General features: G+C 45.3%; 1 protein-coding gene across 2 annotated transcripts in view; it reads left to right on the plus strand.

Moving 5' to 3' along the window:
- Positions 1 to 648: 648 nt before the first annotated feature.
- Positions 649 to 21095, plus strand: part of zfyve9 (zinc finger FYVE-type containing 9) — a 112354-nt gene continuing 91907 nt past the window's right edge. Inside the window, exon 1 of one of the 2 annotated variants that reach the window (XM_033028602.1) lies at positions 649 to 894. The gene's annotated coding sequence lies outside the window, so the exon portion shown is untranslated. The remainder of the gene's footprint in view (positions 895 to 21095) is intronic. The other variant, XM_033028603.1, reaches the window with a different exon arrangement.

Raw genomic sequence — 21095 nt, forward strand, 5'->3', positions numbered from 1 at the left:
TTGTCAGCTTTGATCTGTATTTTTCACACCTTGCCCTTCCATTCCTCTTCGTTGACTCTCGGGTCTCGACCCAAAACATCACCCATTCCTTCTCTCCAGAGATGCTGAGTTACTCCAGCAATTTTTGTCTATCTACGGAATGGATTGTAGACACAAAATGCTGGTGTAACTCAACGGGACAGGCAGAATCTCTAGGGAGGAGGAATGGGTGACGATTTGGGTCGAGACCCTTCTCCAGACTGACTGGTCGTAGAGCTGGAGAGCAGGTTGAATCACAGAGGGGGGGCAGTGAGAGAGGGTGTTGCAGAACTCTGTTCTGAGAACTGCTTCAAAGTAGGCATACCTTGAGGAGATTTCACAGTGGAGCAGACGAAATGTGTAGGAATGAACTACAGATGCCGGTTTACACTGAAGATGGACACAAAATGATGGAATCACTTCTGTGGAGAGAAGGAATGGGTGATCTTTCGGGTCGAGACCCTTCTTTGGCTGTTCGTATTGCAGGTAAACCGCAGGCCAATAGGATGTGGGAATGCTGCTGCCGACCGGCCATTGCTCGGTGGCGATTGTTCCGCAGATTCCTACTGGTGGTTTGTCGGAGGCGAGGCGGCGCTGTGGGAGTCGGGGAGTGGGGATTGGCCAGATTAGACGGCGCGGCGGGATTGGCGGTTGGAGGGATTGTGCTCGTATTTTCCAAACGTCAAGCGCGTGATGGATGACTGTTGGGTCGGAGTCGACGGCGGCGCTGCAAACGCTGCGGGTCTCAGGCATTAAGATGCAGAACGAAAAAAAACGGCGATAGCGTGCGGCCGGCCGGCGACATCTTCGAGTCGTGTTGGAAGCGATGAACCCGTGTCTGGGAATGGTGCTGGCAGTGGCGTGAATGTTTAAACGGTAAGGGTTTAGCTGGCCTGGCTCCGGCCGGCCTTTGTGCGGAATGAGGAGGTGGAGGAGGAGGTGGAGGTGGAGGTAGCGGCGGCGGCCATGGACATGGACAAACGTCTGCTTGCGGGCATTTGTGAAGAACATACTCCCAAGTTGCGAGTAGGCCTAACACGCTGCAATGGAGATATAATCCAGTGTTTCCCCCGTATTAACGTTGCGGCGTTGTATTTTGGTGGGCGCGGTATCGAGTACACCACAAAGATGTGTTTTTGTTACCAGTTTTAAATTGAAATGTCGTTGACTCAACCGACCGGGTACCGATAAAGCTAAACCAATCATTTCCCCCCCAAGGATGTGATACATGTGGAGTTTGTAACACAGCAGCTGCAAGTGGTCCATTGACCCTTTCAATTATCAAACCAATCTAAATACCATTCCCACGTACGCTTAATAACCGCTCTGAAGAAATGTAGGTTTCGTTGTATTTTCCAAGTACAGGTTTGCTGCACATTTTTATTTCTAAAATGTGCCGCAGCATCGAGGAATAAATGTTCTCATTATTTACCTTTATATTTCCTTCTGCCAGCGGCAAATAACACTGGAGATGGATATTGCTCGAGCTTTTTTTCGGTCCCAAACATAAAGCGTTTGGTGATTTTATTTTATTATGTGCCTTTACTAAACTGAGATAAGAATTCTCCCATTAGTTTCGCGTATCATTCTAGGAATTAGTTGACTGAAGCTACTTTAAATACAAACTAAAGAATGGACTCAAAAACTACAACTCAACGAATGTTTTTGTTAAATTTTATCTTCCGTCCTTGAAATCTTAGACGTATAGTTCGCCAAGATTTTCTCATTTCCGATTTATTACTGGAAAGAAATAGTGGTCGTTTGGAGTAATTAGGTTTATTATCAAAACAGATTGTTTTACTGTAGTAGTTTTGGGACGGTGTGGTGTAAGTAAAATTAATCTGGCTACTTCGTGGGAAGAATATCTTTTAGAGAGACTTTTAATATTAATTTCGCAAGAAGAAAGGTGAAGTTGGAAAAATGGGTTTACAATATTGAAGTTTTTGATCTTAAATAGATTATTTCAAAGCGGGGCAAAATATAATTGATTGCTAGAAGAGGAAGATGGGTGCCATACATTTTTTTTACAATAAGGAATTTTCAACTATTACTTTGTTCTCATGTAGAGACATCACAAAAGTTCATTTTAACTAATTAAGTGCTTTGTAATGTTGGGAAGTGTGGCAACCAAATTGTGCGCAAGCAGGTCACTTACATAATAATTAGATTATCTTTACTAGTGATATGGGTTGAAGAATAAATATTGATTACATTAAATGCAGATATAATCTAATACATATTTACATATCTACCAGCTTCTCTTCAAACAATGCTATGGGATATTTTGTGTCTAGCTTTGGGCTGCAAATGGTCTTTGGATTAATTATTACTATATCTGTATTTATAACATTGGATTGTAAACCTAGATCATATATTTGAGTTTCTGCAATGGGAAGCGTTTAGGAAATAGCATGTTTACTAAATGAGATTGTTATTGTTATTGTATTTTTTAATGACCACACAGCCAGGCTGGTGGAATTTGTTCTCAGTACAGCTCGATACAGGTTCCAACATTTCATCAAACATTCAACTCGTAACATATATATACATACAAACAGACACATTTCATAATACATAAGGGCCACGCTTATTCGTATTTCCTCACCGTACGGAGTTTAAAAAGTTAATTGCGGTAGGAATGAAACTGTTTTTGAAACGGGTTGTTTTGGAGGCAATTGACCTGTAACGCCTCCCAGAGGGCAGTAGCTGAAAGGCATAGTATGCAGGGTGAGTGGGGTCAGTGATGATCTTGCGGGCTTTGTGAAGTGTCCGTTTATGGTAGAGTGATTCAAGTGATGGAAGGGATAAGCCTATAATTTTGGAAGCTCTGTTTATAATGCGTTGTAGTTTCTTCCAGGAGATTGAGTCGAGGCTGCCGAACCAAACTGTGATAGATGAAGTGAGGATGCTTTCAATAATGGCTGTATAGAAGCAGAGCATCAGATGAGGCCTTACTCTGAACTTCCTAAGCTGTCGAAGATGGAAAAGTCTTTGCTGGGCTTTTCCATAGATGTGGTCTGCGTTTGTCCTCCATTTGAGATTGTTGCTGATGTGGGTACCAAGGAGTTTGAAAGTGTCAGTGATGATGATGGATTCACCGTTGATGAGCACAGGAGTTTTGGGGGGTGGCTGGCGTCTGAGGTCGATGATGAGTTCTTTTGTTTTTGTTATACCATCTTGCATAAATCAGTGCAATAAATGCAGTTTTTGTTCCATAAAGTTAATTTTGAGCAGTGGAAATAGGCTGAAGTGGAATTTTTAAATGTCACTGATGAGCCTTAGCCTATTTTTACTAATAACACTTTGTAATTAGCTTAGTGCAATTAAGTGCAGAAATCCAATTTCAGTGCAGGACCAAATAAGATGAATTAAACAGAAAAGGAAAATTCAGTTTTGCCATGAGTGCCTTTGCCAAGAGATCAAACTGTCCATTTATCTTGAGGTTGCTAATTGAATCTATTATTGGGCCCTTCTATATTATTCAAATACACATAGATTACCATTTGCCTGCAAATTAATGGCACAGCTTCTAGTTCTGGGTGGTCGCTTTTGACCCAACATTGATTTTTCAGTCTGCTAAGGTGTGTTGGTTTCCTTTTGAAATCTTATATTGGTGATGGGGAAGTTATTGCAAGGGGTTCTGAGAGACTATTTATTTGTATTGCCTGTATTGGAGTGCTTGAGTTATTTGGAGAAATTGGACAGGTTTGCTCTGTTTTCCATGTAGTGAAGAGACTGAAAGGAGACATGACGGAAGTATTTAAAATTGCGATAGGGTAATTTATTCATGTCTTCTCGTGGTTGGGATGTAAAACTGGAGGGCAAAGGTTTAAAATGAGAGGGGGCAGGTTCCAGATATCCGGGGGTAAATTATTTGCACTTCTGTTTTCTGGAATGAGCTGCCAATGAGGTGGTGGAGGCAGGCACGTTTAGGCTGTGGGCCGAGGAGCTTTATCGTTCAGGTTTGTGACCCAACTCACAGAACTACCTGAATATTTAACTTATTGTGTAAAAATATTATATAAACCATACCTGAAACTTGTCAAGGACAAAACCTGCACATTTTGTTTAAATATGACAAAAACTTCCCAATTTTCCGAGTAGTAATTGTCAATCAATGCACGTTTGACATTGAGGTCGGACGCAAATTGACCAATCCCGCGCTTTGTTTTATGGTCTTAAAGTTTTATGGTTTTAAGGACTCTGGGATCATGGCTAGGCGCCTCCTCATTACATCAATAGCAAGGTTTCCAAGGATAAAGGTAATGCTCACCTTACTGATCATTTTGTTTTTCAATTGATTTATCTTTATAAAGTTATGATGTGAACTGTTAAATAAAAATGATAAATAACAAATGTACAGCTAGGGTCCGGGTTAGGGCTAGGGTTAGGGTCGGTCGGGCTTGCCGGTAGGCCGATGGATGCTGTAGAGGATCGGTCAGGCTGTCGGAAGGCCGGTGAGTGTTGCGAGGGATTGGTCGGGCTGTTGGTAGGCCTGTGAGTGCTGTGAAGGGTCGGTCGAGCAGTTGGTAGGCCGGTGAGTGCTGCGAGGGGTCGGTCGGACTGACGGAGCCGGTGCTATGGGGATGCTGAAGGTGGCCCGGGCGGCGTGCAAGACAGTGCTGCTCCCCACCATCATCACCACGACGATCCAGAAGGGCATGCTGGCCGAGGTGGACTCGCTGAGCGACCACAAGTACGGAGCCCGCAGCCGGACCCAAAGCGGCTCCAGCTCCAGCCGTGGGCAGCTCTGGAAGGAGGGTTAGTATAGGGTTAGGCATTTTCCTCTCAGTGGAAGATGTTTTAGCCTTACCCCAGCCTAGCACTGCCCCAGTCCCACTATGGCCGTGACCCCCCACTCTGCACACTGGCAGTCAGTGGGGTTCAGTAAGCGGGAAAACCCAGAAGAACTGCCCTCACCCATTAATTAGGCTGGTTCAGGAGCCGGACCTCTGCGGCAGTCTCATTCAAATAACACACATGTATATTATTTTTATATAATATAATTATACATAATTAGATATGATTACAGTCATATTCACGTCAGATGGATAGTGACGCTGACGAGTTATGACTTCCTTCTCAATTATATTTTACCTAAATCTGGGCAAATTTTCATGTAGTTCCGAGACATGGTCACGAAAGTTGATTTCTGGACACATTTCTGATGCTCGGTCCACAGCCTAATCAACAACATTTAGGCACCTTGAATGAGCAGGATATAAAGGGATATGGAATTAATGCAGGAAAGTTGTGTTCTTACAAATTGGCAAGATGGTTGGCATAGATGTGGTGAGATGAAGGTTCTGTTTCTATGCTGTACAACGTAATACTCGATCTTGCCATTTGAGTTGACATTAACTGAACCTTTCACTTGCGTCTTTTCTGTCAAAAAGACAAATATTTTCCTTCTATCTTTGTCTAGCTACACTGCTGATTTATTTTTTCTGCTGTTGAAAACCAAATCTGTGCTTCTATCACACCTGCACTTTTTCAGTTTCCACTCCATGTAAATTGTAGATTATTGTAAATCACAACATTATCTTGCCCATCCATCAGTCCAGTACGGTGGGCGGCGCGACTCTCGTCAGCAGCGGCCTCTGCAGTCCGTCTGTATTTTTATTATTTTATGTCTATGTTTTTATGTAGTTTTTGTTATTTTTTGTTGGGGTATGTGTATGGGGGGGGGGGGGGGAGGGTGGGATGGAGGGGGTAACTTTTAAATCTCTCCCTGCACGGGAGACCCGACCTTTTCTTTGTCGGGTCTCCGTTGTCGTTGGGGCTGCAACGAGGAGCGGCCTCCAACAGGAAGACCGGGGGCTCTGGTGCCGACTACTCACCTCACCGTCGCGGAGCTGGCCGAGTCTAGAGCGGGTGGAGCGGTGGTGGAGCGCTGCTGCGGCCCGACCCCCGAATATTCGGAGGCTGCAACTGCGGGTCTGGCGGACGGCGGCACCGGGAGCCCGCGGGTCCCTGGAGGGAGACCGCTTTTCAGGGCTCCCGCAACGGCGACTTCTCCCGCCCGAGTTGCGGGGTTGAAGAGCTCCTGGAGCGGGGCCTTACATCATCGCCCCGCACGGCTTGGAATGGCTGCGGGACTCTGTGAGCGCATGCCGGGGGCTCTAACACCAAGAACCCGGTGTGCGACCTTGCATCACCCGGCGTGGCTTTAATGGCCACGGGACAATTCGCCTTCGCCCGCCGGGGGCTTTGACTTTGACTCTGACATCGGGGGGGGGGGGGGAGAGTGCAGTGGAGAGATAAGTTTTTTTGGCCTTCCATCACAGCAATGTGATGGATGTTTATGTAAATTATGTTGTGTCTTGGGTCTATTTGTTTGTAATGTATGGCTGCAGAAACGTCATTTGTTTGGACCTCAAGGGGTCCAAATGACAAATAAATTGTATCGTATCGTATCGTATCGTTGTACTGGTACTTCGATTTTTATGTTAGCATCGTTATATTCCTTTACACTCCGGAAGTGGCGGTGCTGGGAATGGCTGCGGCTCGCCTGCAGTCCGTTTGTCTTTTACTTTTTTGTGTTGTTTTTTTTCGTTTTGTCTAGTTACGTTTTTGGTTTTTAGGTTGTGTTTATGTGGTGGGGGGGGGGGGGGTGAAACGGGGCTTGCTGTCTCTCCCTTCGGGGGAATACGACCTTTTTGTTGTATCCCCCTTCTCTGCCTCCGTCTACGCTGAGGCCTAATGGCGGAGCTGGCGACCTCGGGATTCGTGAGGCAGCTGACAGGACTCGCCCTGAGCTCGCTCCCGTGAGGGTGGCCCAGCCCGGGGCTGGAACTGCGCTCTCGTGAGAGCGGCCTGGCGAGGGGCTGAGAGACTCTCCCGTGAGGGGCTGTGGCCCAGCCCAAGGGAGAACGGCACTCCCGTCGGAGTGGCCCAGCCCGAGGGAGAACGGCACTCCCGTCGGAGTGGCCCAGCCCAAGGGAGAACGGCACTCCCGTCGGAGTGGCCCAGCCCGAGGGAGAACGGTACTCCCGTCGGAGTGGCCCAGCCCAAGGGAGAACGGCGCTCCCGTTGGAGTGGCCCAGCCCGAGGGAGAACGGTACTCACGTGAGGGCGATCCGGCTCGGGGCTGGAACGGTGCTCCGGTGGCTGGGACGGCGTTCTGGCGGCGGTGACCTGAGTCCGGGGTTCAGCCGCGGGCCAGTGGCTGCGTGTGCTGGACTGGAGGGCGGCAGCTTCGACCACCCCCGGGCCGCGGTGTTTGAACCGGCCCGTTTGCGGGGTTCGGTGAGCCGCGGGACTGTTGTGCCATCGCGCAGAGGGAGAAGAGGAGGGAAGAGACAGTAACCCTAACATTTTTGCCTCCACCACAGTGAGGAGGTGCTTGGAGGATACACTGTGGTGGATGTTAATTTGTGTTTATTGTTGCTTATTATTGTATGATTGTATGTATGACTGCAGGCACGAACTTTCGTTCAGACCGTAAGGTCTGAATGACAATAAAGGTATTCAATTCAATTCAATATACTTTTTCCTTATCTCTATAATTATCTCTATAAACTGCTCTAGAAGTAAACTACCTGTAATTTTTCTCCTTACGATTTTTACATTTGCATTGTTGTATTCCTGTGTGGACTTATTCCTTATCTCTATAAACTGCTCTAGAGGTAAACTACCTGTAATTTTTCCCCTTCCCATAAGAACATAAGTAAGATCAAAATGAGAGATTTCCACTCGAGCTGCTTTCACTATGCAACAAGATTATGTGAGATTCTACTTCAATGGCATTTCCCTGCGCTATTCCTATATCCTTTAATTTCTCAAATATATACATTTCTCTTAATTCAATTTTTGAGTGATTACATTTCTGCAGCCCTCCAGGATGGAAATTTCTAAATATTTACTCTGCTTTGAATGAAAGAATTTCTGCTTTTAAAAAGTCATTGTGGAAATCCAAATTGTTAATACATTTAATAACATACCAAACTGCTACATTTCAGTCTACAAAAGTGCTTTTACAAAAGTGGTTAGATAATTCATGTCAAAATAGATATGTAATCTAAGGAAATTAATAAGGCGTGAGAAAAGGATGGATTACTCTTTGAAAGGTCAATATTTCACTTTTTGATTTTTAGTGCTTGTTTCTCATAATAGTAGATGGACTGTGATGGTATTTCAGTCTCAGTTACAGAGGGCGACGTCAGGAAATCCTTCAGAGGGGTGAACCCTCGAAAAGTGCCTGGACCTGATGGTATACCCGGTTGTGTTCTTAAAAACCTGTGTGGACCAACTGGCTGGAGTTTTTACGGACATTTTCAACCTCTCACTTCTGAGGTCTGAGGTCCCCACCTGCTTTAAAAGGGCGTCAATTATACCAGTGCCCAAGAAGAGTAAGGTGACGTGCCTCAATGACTATCGACCAGTGGCTCTAACGCTTGTGGTGATGAAGTGCTTTGAGAGGTTGATCATGGAGCAAATCAACTCCTACCTCGACAAAAACCTGGACCCACTGCAGTTCGTTTACCGCCACAACAGATCAACGGTGGATGAGATCTCGCTGGCCCTCCACTTCGCCCTGGACCACTTGGACAACAAAAACTCATATGTCAGGCTGTTATTCATTGATTACAGCTCGGCATTTAACACAATCATCCCCTCCAAGCTGGTTACCAAACTCGCAGAACTGGGTCTCTGCGCATCCCTCAGCAATTGGATCCTCGACTTCCTCATTCACAGACCTCAGTCTGTTCGTATTGGTGGAAATGTGTCAGCCTCGATAACAATCAGCACGGGAGCACATCAAGGCTGCATGCTCAGCCCCTGCTGTACTCACTCTATACTCATGACTGTGTAGCCGGTCATAGTGCGAACTGCATCATCAGGTTTGCTGACAGCACCACTGTTGTGGGACGTATCACTGATGGTGATGAGTCAGAGTATAGAAGAGAGATCGAGCGACTGTCCATATGGTGCCAGCATAATAACCTGGCCCTCAACACCAGCAAAACTAAGGAACTGATTGTGGACTTTGGAAGGAGTAGGATGGGGACCCACAGTCCCATTTATATCAACGGTTGGTTGAAAGGGTCAAGAACTTCAAATTCCTGGGCGTGCACATCTCTGAAGATCTTTCCTGGTCCGAGAACACTGATTAAGAACGCACATCAGCGCCTCTACTTCCTGAGAAGATTACGGAGAGTCGGTTTGTCCAGGAGGACTCTCTCTAACTTCTACAGGTGCTCAGTAGAGAGCATGCTGGCCGGTTGCATCATGGCTTAGTTCGGCAACTTGAGCGCCCTGGAGAGGAAAAGACTACAAAAAGTAGTAAACACTGCCCAGTCCATCATCGGCTCTGACCTCCCTTCCATCGAGGGGATCTACCGCAGTCGCTGCTTCAAAAAGGCTGGCAGCATCATTAAGGGCCCACATCATCCTGGCCACACACTCATCACCCCGCTATCTTCAGGTAGAAGGTACAGGATCCTGAAGACTGCAACAACCAGGTTCAGGAATAGCTACTTCCCCACAGCCATCAGGTTATTAAACTTGGCTCGGACAAAACTCTGAACATTAATAACCCATTATCTGTTATTTGCACTTTATCAGTTTATTTATCCATGTGTGTATATATTTATACAATGGTATATGGACACACTGATCTGTTTTGTAGTTAATGCCTACTATGTTCTGTTGTGCTGAAGCAAAGCAAGAATTTCATTGTCCTATCAGGGACACATGACAATAAACTCTCTTGAACTTGAACTGTAGTAAGAAACCTGCAGTAGAACTGTGCAGAAATGATTAGTTTTCTTTTTTTAATATTATTTTGATTTAGTCCTGGGGTTGGTAAAGTCACTGTTTTAAAGGATGTAAGTGAAGAACAGTTTTAACTGCACTGTGTGCCAATTAGTACAATTTAATCTCTATCAGCTGTTAAGTGGTAAATCATGTATAATCAGAAATGCTCCAAGTCCTGTTTATTGGCTCGCCTGTTATATTGGATATCAGGTACACAGATAAAGGTTTGAACATCACTCTAGACCATGTTTGCGCAGACAACTTATCAGTATTTTGTGTAAGATGGAACGGCAGATGCTGGTTCAAACCGAAGATATTTACAAAAAGCTGGAGTAACGCAGAAGGACAGGGGGCACCTCTGGAGAGAAGGAATGAGTGATGTTTCGGGTCGAGACCCTTCTTCAGATTGGTTAGGGATAATGGAAACGAGAGATATAGACGGTGATATGGAGAGATAAAGAACGAAAGAAATATGCAAAAAAAGTAAAGATGATAAAGGAACAGGCCATTGTAAGCTGTTTGTACGGTGAAAATGAGAAGCTAGTGCGACTTGGGTGGGGGAGGGATAGAGAGAGAGAGGGCATGCCAGGGCTACCTGAAGTGAGAGAAATCAATATTCATACCACGGGGCTGTAAGCTGCCCAAGTGAAATATGAGATGCTATTCCTCCAATTTGCATTTAGCCTCATTCTGACAATGGAGGAGACCGAGGACAGCAAGGTCTGTGTCGGAATGGGAAGGAGAATTAAAGTGTCTAGCAAGCTGAGCAAAGTTGTTCTGCGAAATGATCGCCCAGTCTGTGTTTGGTCTCGCCGATGTATAGGAGTACACATCTTGAACAATGGATACAGTAGATGAGGTTGGAGGAGGTGCAAGTGAACCTCTGCTTAACCTGAAAGGACTGTCGTGGTCCCTGGACAGAGTCGAGGGAGGAGGGATAGCGACAGGTGTTGCATCTTCTGTGGTTGTATGGGAAGGTAACTGGGGAGGGGGTGGATTGGGTGGGAAGGAATGAGTTAAGCAGGGAGTTGCGGAGGGAACGGTCTCTGCGGAAAGCGGAAAGGGGTGGAGATGGGAAAATGTGGCCAGAGGTGGTGGAAATTTTGGAGGATCATGTGTTGTATGCGACAGCTGATGGGATGGAAGGTAAGGACTAGGGAGACTCTGTCTTATGTGACAAGGCAGATGGGGAGCAAGGGCGGAGCTGTGGGTACCGAGGAGACACGAGTGAGGGCCTCATCTATGATGGGAGAGGGGAACCCCCGTTTCATAAAGAATGGGGACATCTCGGATGTTCTAGTATGGAATATCTCACCTTGGGCGCAGATGTGGCGTAGATGGAGAAATTGGGAGTAGGGAAAAGAGTCTTTGCAGGAAGCAGGGTGGGAAGAAGTGTAGTTGTGGGAGTCAGTGGGTTTGTAATAGACGTCAATCAATAGTCTTTTTTGTGATAGAGACTGAGAGATCAAGAAACGGGAGGGATGGTCCAAGCAAATTTGAGTGATGGGTGAAAATTGGTGGCGAAGTTGATGAAGTCCATGAGTTCTGCGTGGGTGCAGGAGGTAGCATCGATGCAGTCATCAATGTAACGTAGATAGAGTTCGTGGATAGGGCCAGTGTACGCCTGGAATAGGGTTTGCTCAATGTACTATGCAAAGAAGCAGCCATAGCTGGGGCCCATGTGGGTGCCCATAGCTTGGAGGAAGTGGGAGGAGTCAAAGGAGAAGTTGTTGAGGGTGAGGACCAGCTCCGCTCGGTGCAGTAGAGTGTTAGTAGAGGGAAATTGGATGGTTCTGCAGTCGAGGAAGACACGGAGTGACCGAACTTCCATAGTAAAGATGGGGGAGTGGCGGCTCAGAAATCGGAAGTCATGAAAGAGACGAAGGGCATGTGATGTGTCTTGGACATAGGCGGGAGAGGTTGGACCAGTATGGAGTTGAGGTATGTGGAAATCATTTCCGTGGGACAGGAGCAGGACAGGGCAGTCAGTAATGGTGTTTGTGATTAAGGCCTGGTGCTCATCTGTGGGATCATGGCTCAAGGATAAGTAGGAGAAGGTATCTAAGAGTTGTCGCCAGGCCTCAGCCCCGGTAGAGGGCAGCGCGCTAGACTATCACGCCACCACCTTTGTCTGTGAGTTTGATTATAATGTCAGGGTTGCTGCAGAGTGAGTGGCGGGCTGTACTTTCAGAGGGGGTGAGTTTAGAGTAGGTAAGGGGAGTGGAAAAGTTGAGACGGTTGATGTCATGCCGGCAGTTAGAAATAAAGAGGTCTAGAGAGGGTAAAAGGCCGTAATGGGGGGTCCAAGAGGAGGGAGATGGGAGAAGGGGTAATCACAGGGTGGTGAGGACTCCTTCCCATAGAAAAAGTCGCAGAAGCGGAAGAAAAGCTCTAAGTCGTGACGGACCCGGAACTCGATAAGATGTTGGCGGAGGGGAACGATGGTGAGGCCTCTGTTGAGGTCAGACCGTTCCGTATCAGAAAGGGGGAGGTCAGGGGGAGATGGTGAAGACATGACAAGGGTGGGCATTGGGGTCAGAGGAAGACCGGGGAGTGACAAAGGCGGAGGCGAGATCTGGTGGGGGTATGATGAGTGTTCAAATTGGAGGAACAGCATCTCATATTTGGCTTGGGCAGCTTACAGCCTAGTTGTATGAATATTGATTTCTCTCACTTCGGGTAGCCGCAGCATTCCCTCTCTATCCCTCCCCCACCCAAGTTGCACGAGCTTCTCATTTTCACCCTACAAACAGCTTACAATGGTCTGCTTCCTTTAACATTGTTACTTTTTCGCATATCTTTCATTCATTGTTCTTTTTCTCTCCACATCACTGTCTATATCTCTCGTTTCTCTTACCACTGAAGAAGGGTCTCGTCCCGAAACGTCACCCATTTCTTCTCTCCAGAGATGCTGCCTATCAATATTTTGTGTTCTGTCAGGCAACTTGTATTTTATTGTGAGATGCATATGTTGGTACAACTTTTAGTGCCGTTGGTGGTTTTCACAGAAACTGGCATTTGAATGATTTTCTGTTTTTACTTCTGTCTCCCTTTGCTTATATTTTAAATATAGTAATTTGTAAGAGTCATACAGCATAGAAACAAGCCCTTTGACCAACATGCCCACACACCGACCATGTCAACACCGACCAACATGTCCCATCTACATTAGTCCCAGCTGCCTGCGTTTGGCCCATACCTTTTGCCATACCATAATGCTTCTTAAATGTTGCAAGAATACCTGCCTCAGCTACCTCCGGCAGCTGTTCGTACCATACACCATCAAAAGGTTACCCCTCAGGTTCCTATTAAATCTTTCTCCCTTAACCTTAAATTCGTGTCCTTTGGTTCTCGATTCCCCTATTCTGAGCAAGAGACTCTGTGTCTACCCGATCTATTCCTCTCATGATTTTGTACGCCTCTATAAGATCACTCCTGCACTCCTTACAATACAACTCCGTTAAACTGATCATTCCCTTCTTTTAGCCTCCACCCATATAACTATACTAGATGATGGCACAAGAATATTCTCTGAGTACTGCCCTTATGTACCCCCATTTAAAAATACAATTGCCCCTCTTAGCTGCAATTCTGTAGCATTTGTATCCTGAAAAAAAGTGTTACCAGTACTGCCTTATGTCCAACCATGTTTCTGTTGACTATAATATCTCAGTCACATGTACCAACTCATGCCACAGTTCATGTGCCTTGCCTGCAATGCTTGCATTCAAGATCTAAAAGATCTTCTTTCCACTCTGACTTGCCCCTGCTTGTCCTTTACATAACAATAGCATCTCTAGCGGACTCTATTTCCACATCTGCCACATTATTTGCCTTAAGTACCACCTCTCTACCAGAGTAGTTTAAACCCTCTCTAACACCCTGATAAAAACATAATAATCATTCATACAATAAATTAATAACCTTAATACTAGATAACCATAATAGTGCAAAAACTGAGGTCAGTTTATTGTCATGTGTACCAATTAAGGCACAGTGAAACGCAAAGTCGATAATTCAACTGAAGTCCGTAGAAGATCATAGTTACTGAGGTTAGTGTTGTGTTCAAGAGCCTCATGGTTGCTGGGAAGAAGCTGTTCTTGAATTTGGTAGTCACGGTTTTTGGACTCCTGCATTACCTTGGTAGTAAAATGCGTGCATGGTTAGGGTGGTGTGTGTCTTTGAAGTTAGCTGTCTTTTTGAGCCAGCATCTCCCATAGACCCCTTCATTGGTGGAGAGGTCACAACCCTTGATGGGCCAGGCAGTGTCCACTTCATTCCAGGGCATTCAAGTTGCCAAACTAGGTAATGATGCAGCCAGTCAGTATGTTTTCTACCATACACCTATAGAAGTAAGAGCATTCAGCCACATACCAAATTGCCTCAGAATCTGTAAATTAGCACCTGCAGTTCCTTGTTTCTACATTTTGACTGCTCCACGATGAAATTTCCTCATGGTATGCCTACTCTGCAGAAGTTATCCTTCGCTCTCTGACGAGTTCTGTCAGACCCTCTCTTACTGTTCTCCCTCTGTGATTCCTGCTGCTCTCTGGTACCTATCGATGTTCTCCAGAAATGCTGCCTGACCTGCTGAATTATAAGACGAAGGAGCTAGATAGTGACTTCTGGGAGCATGGTGGAGAATATGGCCCAATCAGCATCAATGGTGCTGAAGTGGAAATGGTTGAGAACTTCAAGTTCCCTTGTATTAATGTTATCAACAATCTGTCATGGACCAACCACTTTGCTGCACCAACCAAGAAAGCACACAAATGCTTCTACTTCCTGAGGAGACTGAAGAAATTCGGAATGTTTCCACTGACTCTTACAAACGTCTACAGATGCCACCATAACTTGGTTTTGGGAGCAGTTCTTCCCAAGACTGCAGGAAATTGCAGAGAGCTGTAGATGTAACCCAGTCTATCACACTGACCAAACATCCCACCATTGACTCCATCTATACTTTGTTGCCTTGGAAACGCAGTCAGACTTGTCTCACTCCAGTCATTCTCTCGGCTCCCATCCAGCAGAAGGTACAGAAGATTGAAAGCGCCCACCACTAGACACAAACTATGTTTTCAAACTTCTGAGCAGTCCTTCCATAAGTTAGGATATTGTCCAATTCACCTCTGCCCCATTGCGGACATTGGACTATTGTCTATGGAACTGATGTGCTACAATACTGAGAACTATATTTTGCATGTTGTATCCTCCCCATCGCTCTATCTTTTGTACTTGAGTTTGAAGATGCATTTTTGTATCATATGCCTGATCTGTTTGGATAGCATGCAAAGCAAACCTTTTTGCTGTAGCTCGATACACGTGACAATAATAAATCTAAGGCTCTCCTTCGGCATAGATATTGTTGGTCTCCTATTAAGGCATGTGGGATCGGACCTTAGAAATGAGAGATTGAAGATGTCAGTAAAAATTCATTTGAAGTATTGTGAGAGTTTTGGGGCCCTATATCGGAAGGTGGAGATGATCCAGAGGAGATTTACGAGAATGATCCCAGGGATGGTTAGGTTAATGTATGATGTGCGTTTGGTGACTTGGAGTCTGTACTCACTGGAGTTTAAGGATGAGAGGGAACCTTGTTTTCAATGAAAGACTTGGATAGAGTGCATGTGGAGAGGATGTTTCCAATTGTGGGAGAGTCTAGACCTGAAGGCACAGCCTCTGAATAAAAGGACACACCTTTAGGAAGTAGTTGAGCATGAATTTCTTTAATCAGATGGTGACGAATCTGTGGAATTCATTGCCACAGACAGCTGTGAAGTTATTGGATATTTTTTTAAATGGAGATTGAAAGGTTCTTGATTAGTAAGGGTGTCAAAGGTTATGGGGAGAAGGCAAGAGAATGGGGTTGAGGGAGAAAGATATGATTGAATGGCGGAGTTGACCCAATGGGCCGAATAGTCTCATTCCGCACCTATGACTTATGAACATGAAGTCCAGCCTCTTGTACAAATCCCATCATTTGCAAAAAAAAATTTGCGCAGCAAACAATTTTTATTTGTATTTCAGATTCACTGACAAAATGTTTGATGTTCAATCTAAAATTAATCTGTGGTTAAAATTGCAGAAGCCTGTTTGAACCAAATAGATAATCTTAAGAGACTTGAAATAAAAACAGCAAATTCTAGATGCACTAAGTCAAGTTTTCGGGTGAAGATCTTTCAGACTGAGAAATAGCTTAAAATGTTAAGTTGCTGAGAGAGTAGGGAAGAAATGGATAGAATAAAGATGTTATCTTTTATAGTGTGAAGCCAAGATTGCTGTGGGGGCAAGCTGTTTAATTTAACTGGTTAATATTAATGAGAGAAATTGGAGGGAAAGAAAATGCAAAGGAATGCTTTGCTTATGATGTAAAAGCATTAAATAAAAAACTTGTTTCTTGCCATTCCCTGTGCTGAGAAAGTCTTTGACCAAAATGTTGACTATTTCCCTTGCCACAGCACTAGCACCCATTTCCTGCCTCGAGGATATAAAGTGTTGGATGGCCCAGAACTTCCTCCAACTAAACGAGAGCAAGTTTGAGGTCATCCTACTCGGCCCCTCGGAATCCATCAAAACAATAGGAGGCAGCCTTGGAAGCCTTACCCCCTTACTCAAACCTCACGTCAAAAACCTTAGTGTGATATTTGACTCAGCGTTGAAGTTTGACAAACAAGTCAATACCGTGGTAAAAGCTAGCTTCCTCCAGCTTCTCACGATAGCTAAAATAAAACCAATTTGATGACCTTGAAAAGATCATTCACTCATTTATCTCCTCCCGCCTTGATTACTGCAACTTCCTTTACACTGGCATCAGCCAATCATCCCTGTCACACCTGCAATTGGTCCAAAACGCCTCAGCGAGACTTCTGACGGGCACCCGAAAAAGGGACCACATCACCCTGATTCTGGCCTCTCTCCACTGGCTCCCAGTGCGGTTCAGAATCAATTTCAAGCTCCTCCTTGATGTATACAAAGCTCTTAACGGGCTTGCCCCCACCCACATCAAAAATCTGCTAACCCACCATACTACCTTCAGGTTCCTCAGGTCGACCGACTTGGGGTTACTGACCATCCCGCGGTCCAGGCATAAGCTCGGGCGACCGCGCTTTTGCGGTTGCAGCACTTAGACTATGGAACAGCATCCCTCTTTCAACTCTTAAGTCTAGACTTAAAACTTATTTCTACTCAAAAATGTTTCTTGAGGTCCTCTGAGGGAGAGCTGGATGTATGTATGTATTTATGTATATATTGTTAGATCTATGTACCACTGTTTGTAGCACATTAGTACCTGCACTGATGTAAAGCACTTTGGTCAATGAGAGTTGTTTTTAAATGTGCTACAGAAATAAAAATGACTGGACTTGACTTGACAAGAACAATAAAAAATAAGCATAATGGCATTGATTCTCTCTTTTTCTTGTAAAAAGTCACACATTATTCCCTTTCTATTATTTGTATTTGCCTTTCAAACACATACAGAAACTGTTTTGCCATCTTCTATCTCAGTACCACTTTCAGGGACTTTACCCCATAACTCTTGACTTAGGGCGGCACAGTGGCGCAGCGGTTGAGTTGTTGCCTTACAGTGCCAAAGACCCGGGTTCGATCCTGACCACGGATGCTGTCTGTATGGAATTTGTACGTTCTCCCAGTGACCGCATGGATTTTCCCTGGGTGTTCCGGTTTCCTCCCACAATCTAAAGATGTACATGTTTATATCTTGATTGGCTTCTGTAAAAGTTGTAAATTGTCCCTTCTGTGTAGGATCGTGCTAGTGTACAGGGTGATCACTGGTCGGTGGTGCGAAAGATCTGTTTCTGCGCTGTATCTCTAAAGACTTATTTGTTATTCTGACAGCTATTTATCTGTGTTTTCATGGAACACAATGACTGCTTAAGGGTAGAAAATTCCAAAGGTTTGGCATCCTCTGAGTAAACAAAGTTCTCTTCATCTCAGTACTGAACTTTGGGGCTCATACCTGAGGAGGGATATGCTGGTTGGGCCTATACCTGAGGGGGAATGTGCTGGAGTTGAAGAGGGTCCAGAGGAGACTTACGAGAATGATCCCGTTGATGATTTGATTAACGTATGATGAGCATTTGACAGCTTCGGCTTGTACTCGCAGGAGTTTAGGATGAGTGGGGGGGGGGGGGGGGGGACCACATTGAAACCTACCGAATAGTGAAAGGCTTGGATGGAGTGGATTTGGAGAGAATGTCCACTAGTGGGAGAGGATGTTTGCACCAGAGGTCACAGCCTCGGAATAAAATGATGTATATTTGGAATGCAGTTGAGCAGGAAATTCTTTAGCCAGAGAGTGGTGAATCTCTGGAACTCATTGCCACAGAGCACTGGGAAGGTCAAGTCATTGGATGTTTTTAAAACGGAGATTGAAAGGTTCTTGATTAGTAAGGGCCTCAAAAGTTATGGGGAGAAGGCAAGAGAATGGGGTTGAGAGGGGTGGACAGATCAACCATCATTGATTGGTGTAGACTCGATGAGCTGAATGGCCTAATTCTGCACTTATGAACCTAAAAACTAAACAGACTATCTCTGATTCTGAAACTTTGCGCCCTCGTCCTTTAAACCTCAGCCAGAGAAAACATCTTGCCTACATCTATACTGTTATGCCCTATAACCTTTTTTTGGGGTGTCAAAGAGATGCTCTTCTTATATCAAAGGGAATTCGGTCTCAGTTGAACAAGTCGTTACTCATTTGGCCAATTCACGTTCCCTGGAATTAATTTACTGAATTAATTTACTGCTCTCTGTCTGTGGCAGCTTCACTAATGACACCAAAACTATGCGGAAGAATGTGAGTCACCGAAATATCTATACAATTGCAATGCAACTTCCTTGCTCTTGCATTGAAAACTCTTCATAAAGGTCAGTGTAGCGTTTGCCTTCATTATTTCATGTAGCATCTGCACATTGGCTTTTGGCCTACCATGTCTCCACTGACCACAATGCCAATCTGATTAAATCCATCTGCCCCTGCACATGGTCTGCATCCCTCCTATTCCTGCCTATTCACGTGTCTGTATAAATGCCTCTGAAACACTGCAACAATCTGCTACTACGAGGAGGAGGAGCCATCTTGGGGAACGGCTGCTAACCAGCAGCCGTCCGTTTAATTCACTTTTTTTTTCTGGAAGTTTTAGTGTGTTCTGTGCCTTGTCTGTGGGAGAAATTACTTTTTGAGGTGGGGGGTAGGGGGTAATAATAATATTTCTAGGTCCCTACCTGGTTGGCGAGGCAGCTTTTTCTCCGGGCTGCCACGTCGACCCGTCCTCGTGGCCTACCAGCGGGCGTGGAGTGCCGTTTCCTGTCGGGGACCGCCCAGCACCTCGGCTTCGGTGGCGGCACATTGCTGGAGCGCTATTGCGGAGTGGAGCGGGCGATGCCTTGCCTGGGTTGCCGTGCTGGAGCTCCGGTGAGCTGTGACCTCCGTGTTCAACACCTCCGGGCTGCGGGTCTGCGGAGCGGGCGGCGCCGACTCTAACATCGGGAGCCTGGGAGCTCCAAACCGGCGCGGCCTTGTCGGCTTCGAGAGCCCCGGTTACGAAGCGGCCGTTCCAGGTGGCCCAGCCGCTGAAAGGACTCTCCCGACGCCGGGGCAACAGCACCCGGCCAGAACGGCCAGGAACATCGGGCCTCCATAGAGGCAATAGCGGTGGCCTCAATAGGCCTGACTTTGGGAGAACTGGAGATGGGGACTGGATATTGTGCCTTCCCCCACAGTGGCAATCATTGTGGGGGGATGATTTTTTTTGTGTGTAAGTTAATATGTTAGTCTGTGTCCAAGATGGCTGTCGGAAGGGAGAGTGGACGCTGGCGCGCTTTAGCTGCCGCTGCTCTCTCTTCACATTGTGTTTTTGATTTTTTGTCTTTGGAGCGATTTCTGTCTTTAATTTGTGTATCGGTGATATCCTTATTATTTATTTTACTCCGACTATATGTTTTTTCTCTCTTGTTAATCTCTGTAAGGTGTCCTTGAGACTGAAAGGCGCCCGCAAATAAAATTTATTATTATTATTATTACTATTTCCCCTAGCAGTGCATTCCAGGTACATATCACCATGTGAAATTCTTGCCTTGCAAATCTCCTTTAAACTATGCTCCTTTTACCTTAAAAGTATGCCCTCCAATATTTGACCTTTCTACTGTGTGATAAAGACTGACTATATACTCCATATATGCCACATAATTTTGGATATTGTGCTTCTATCAGGTTTCCCCCTCAGCCTCTTGATGCTCCAGAGAATATAATTTTTGTCCAACTTTTGTGAACCCCCTTCAAAGCCTCCATATCCTTCTTATTGTGTGACAACCAGACTGCACACAAATGTAATTTCACTCTCTGCTGTTTTGTCTGATTTATCCAATTCCCAATCCATATCAGTATATTAGACCTATTACCACAATTCTCATCAATGAACCTTATTATCCAATACCTTCTGAAAATCTAATTCACTAATTTCCCCCGTACCTATTTCATTGACCAATTTCTCAGAGACCCAATAGATTAACCACACACTATTTTCTTTTCATAAAACGTCGTGCTCATTCCTGTTATTTTTCAAGGTGTTCTGATTTTACAGGTTGAACACTGATTTTTCTGGCACTCTCGCTTTCAGAGCCTTTCTGGATAATCTGTTTTTCCAGGCCAACAGTCACGTGATAATGAAACGACCATTCACCCCTGGCCCTCTAATGACACTCCTCCCGTGTCTCTAAAGCACCATGGAGTGCCAGAAGCCTAAAAAATCAAATATAAAATGTGAATTGAATGCCGATCTATCTCCGACTCACAAAGTCTCCCCGGACGTTTATACCCTGGCATCCGACCACACTCCCGACTTGCAAGGTGCGCCAGCGAACCCCTCTCACCTGCTGCAGTTTCTTGTTGTCTGGCCGTGGCTTTATCCACTCCCTGTTCAACCAATGCCACCTGCTTCTCTGTCCAGTTGGCCTCTTTTTTTCCCATCGCCACCTCCTTCTCCCTCACAGTAGCCGACATACTCCACCTTAGAAGTGACCGCGGGTGAGAAGGGAGAGAGCCCCATGGTACGGTACCGAGCCTAGTTTTGAAGTAAAATGACAGTGCTGGAGTAACTCAGCCCATTGAATCTGTCTGAGGAAGGGTCCCGATGTCACCTATCCATGTAGCAATGTTACAAAATTTTGAGATTTTAAAAATCAAGTCTGCAATTTATCCCATCAGATAAAGCATAAAAAGAAGTTTAATTTGACACCTAATTCACTTTCATATCTCAAGTATTAAAAAAGGTATGGCCATTTTCATACTCGGAAATTAG

This window comes from Amblyraja radiata, chromosome 10 (assembly GCF_010909765.2).
Source record: "Amblyraja radiata isolate CabotCenter1 chromosome 10, sAmbRad1.1.pri, whole genome shotgun sequence".
Taxonomy (NCBI): domain Eukaryota; kingdom Metazoa; phylum Chordata; class Chondrichthyes; order Rajiformes; family Rajidae; genus Amblyraja; species Amblyraja radiata.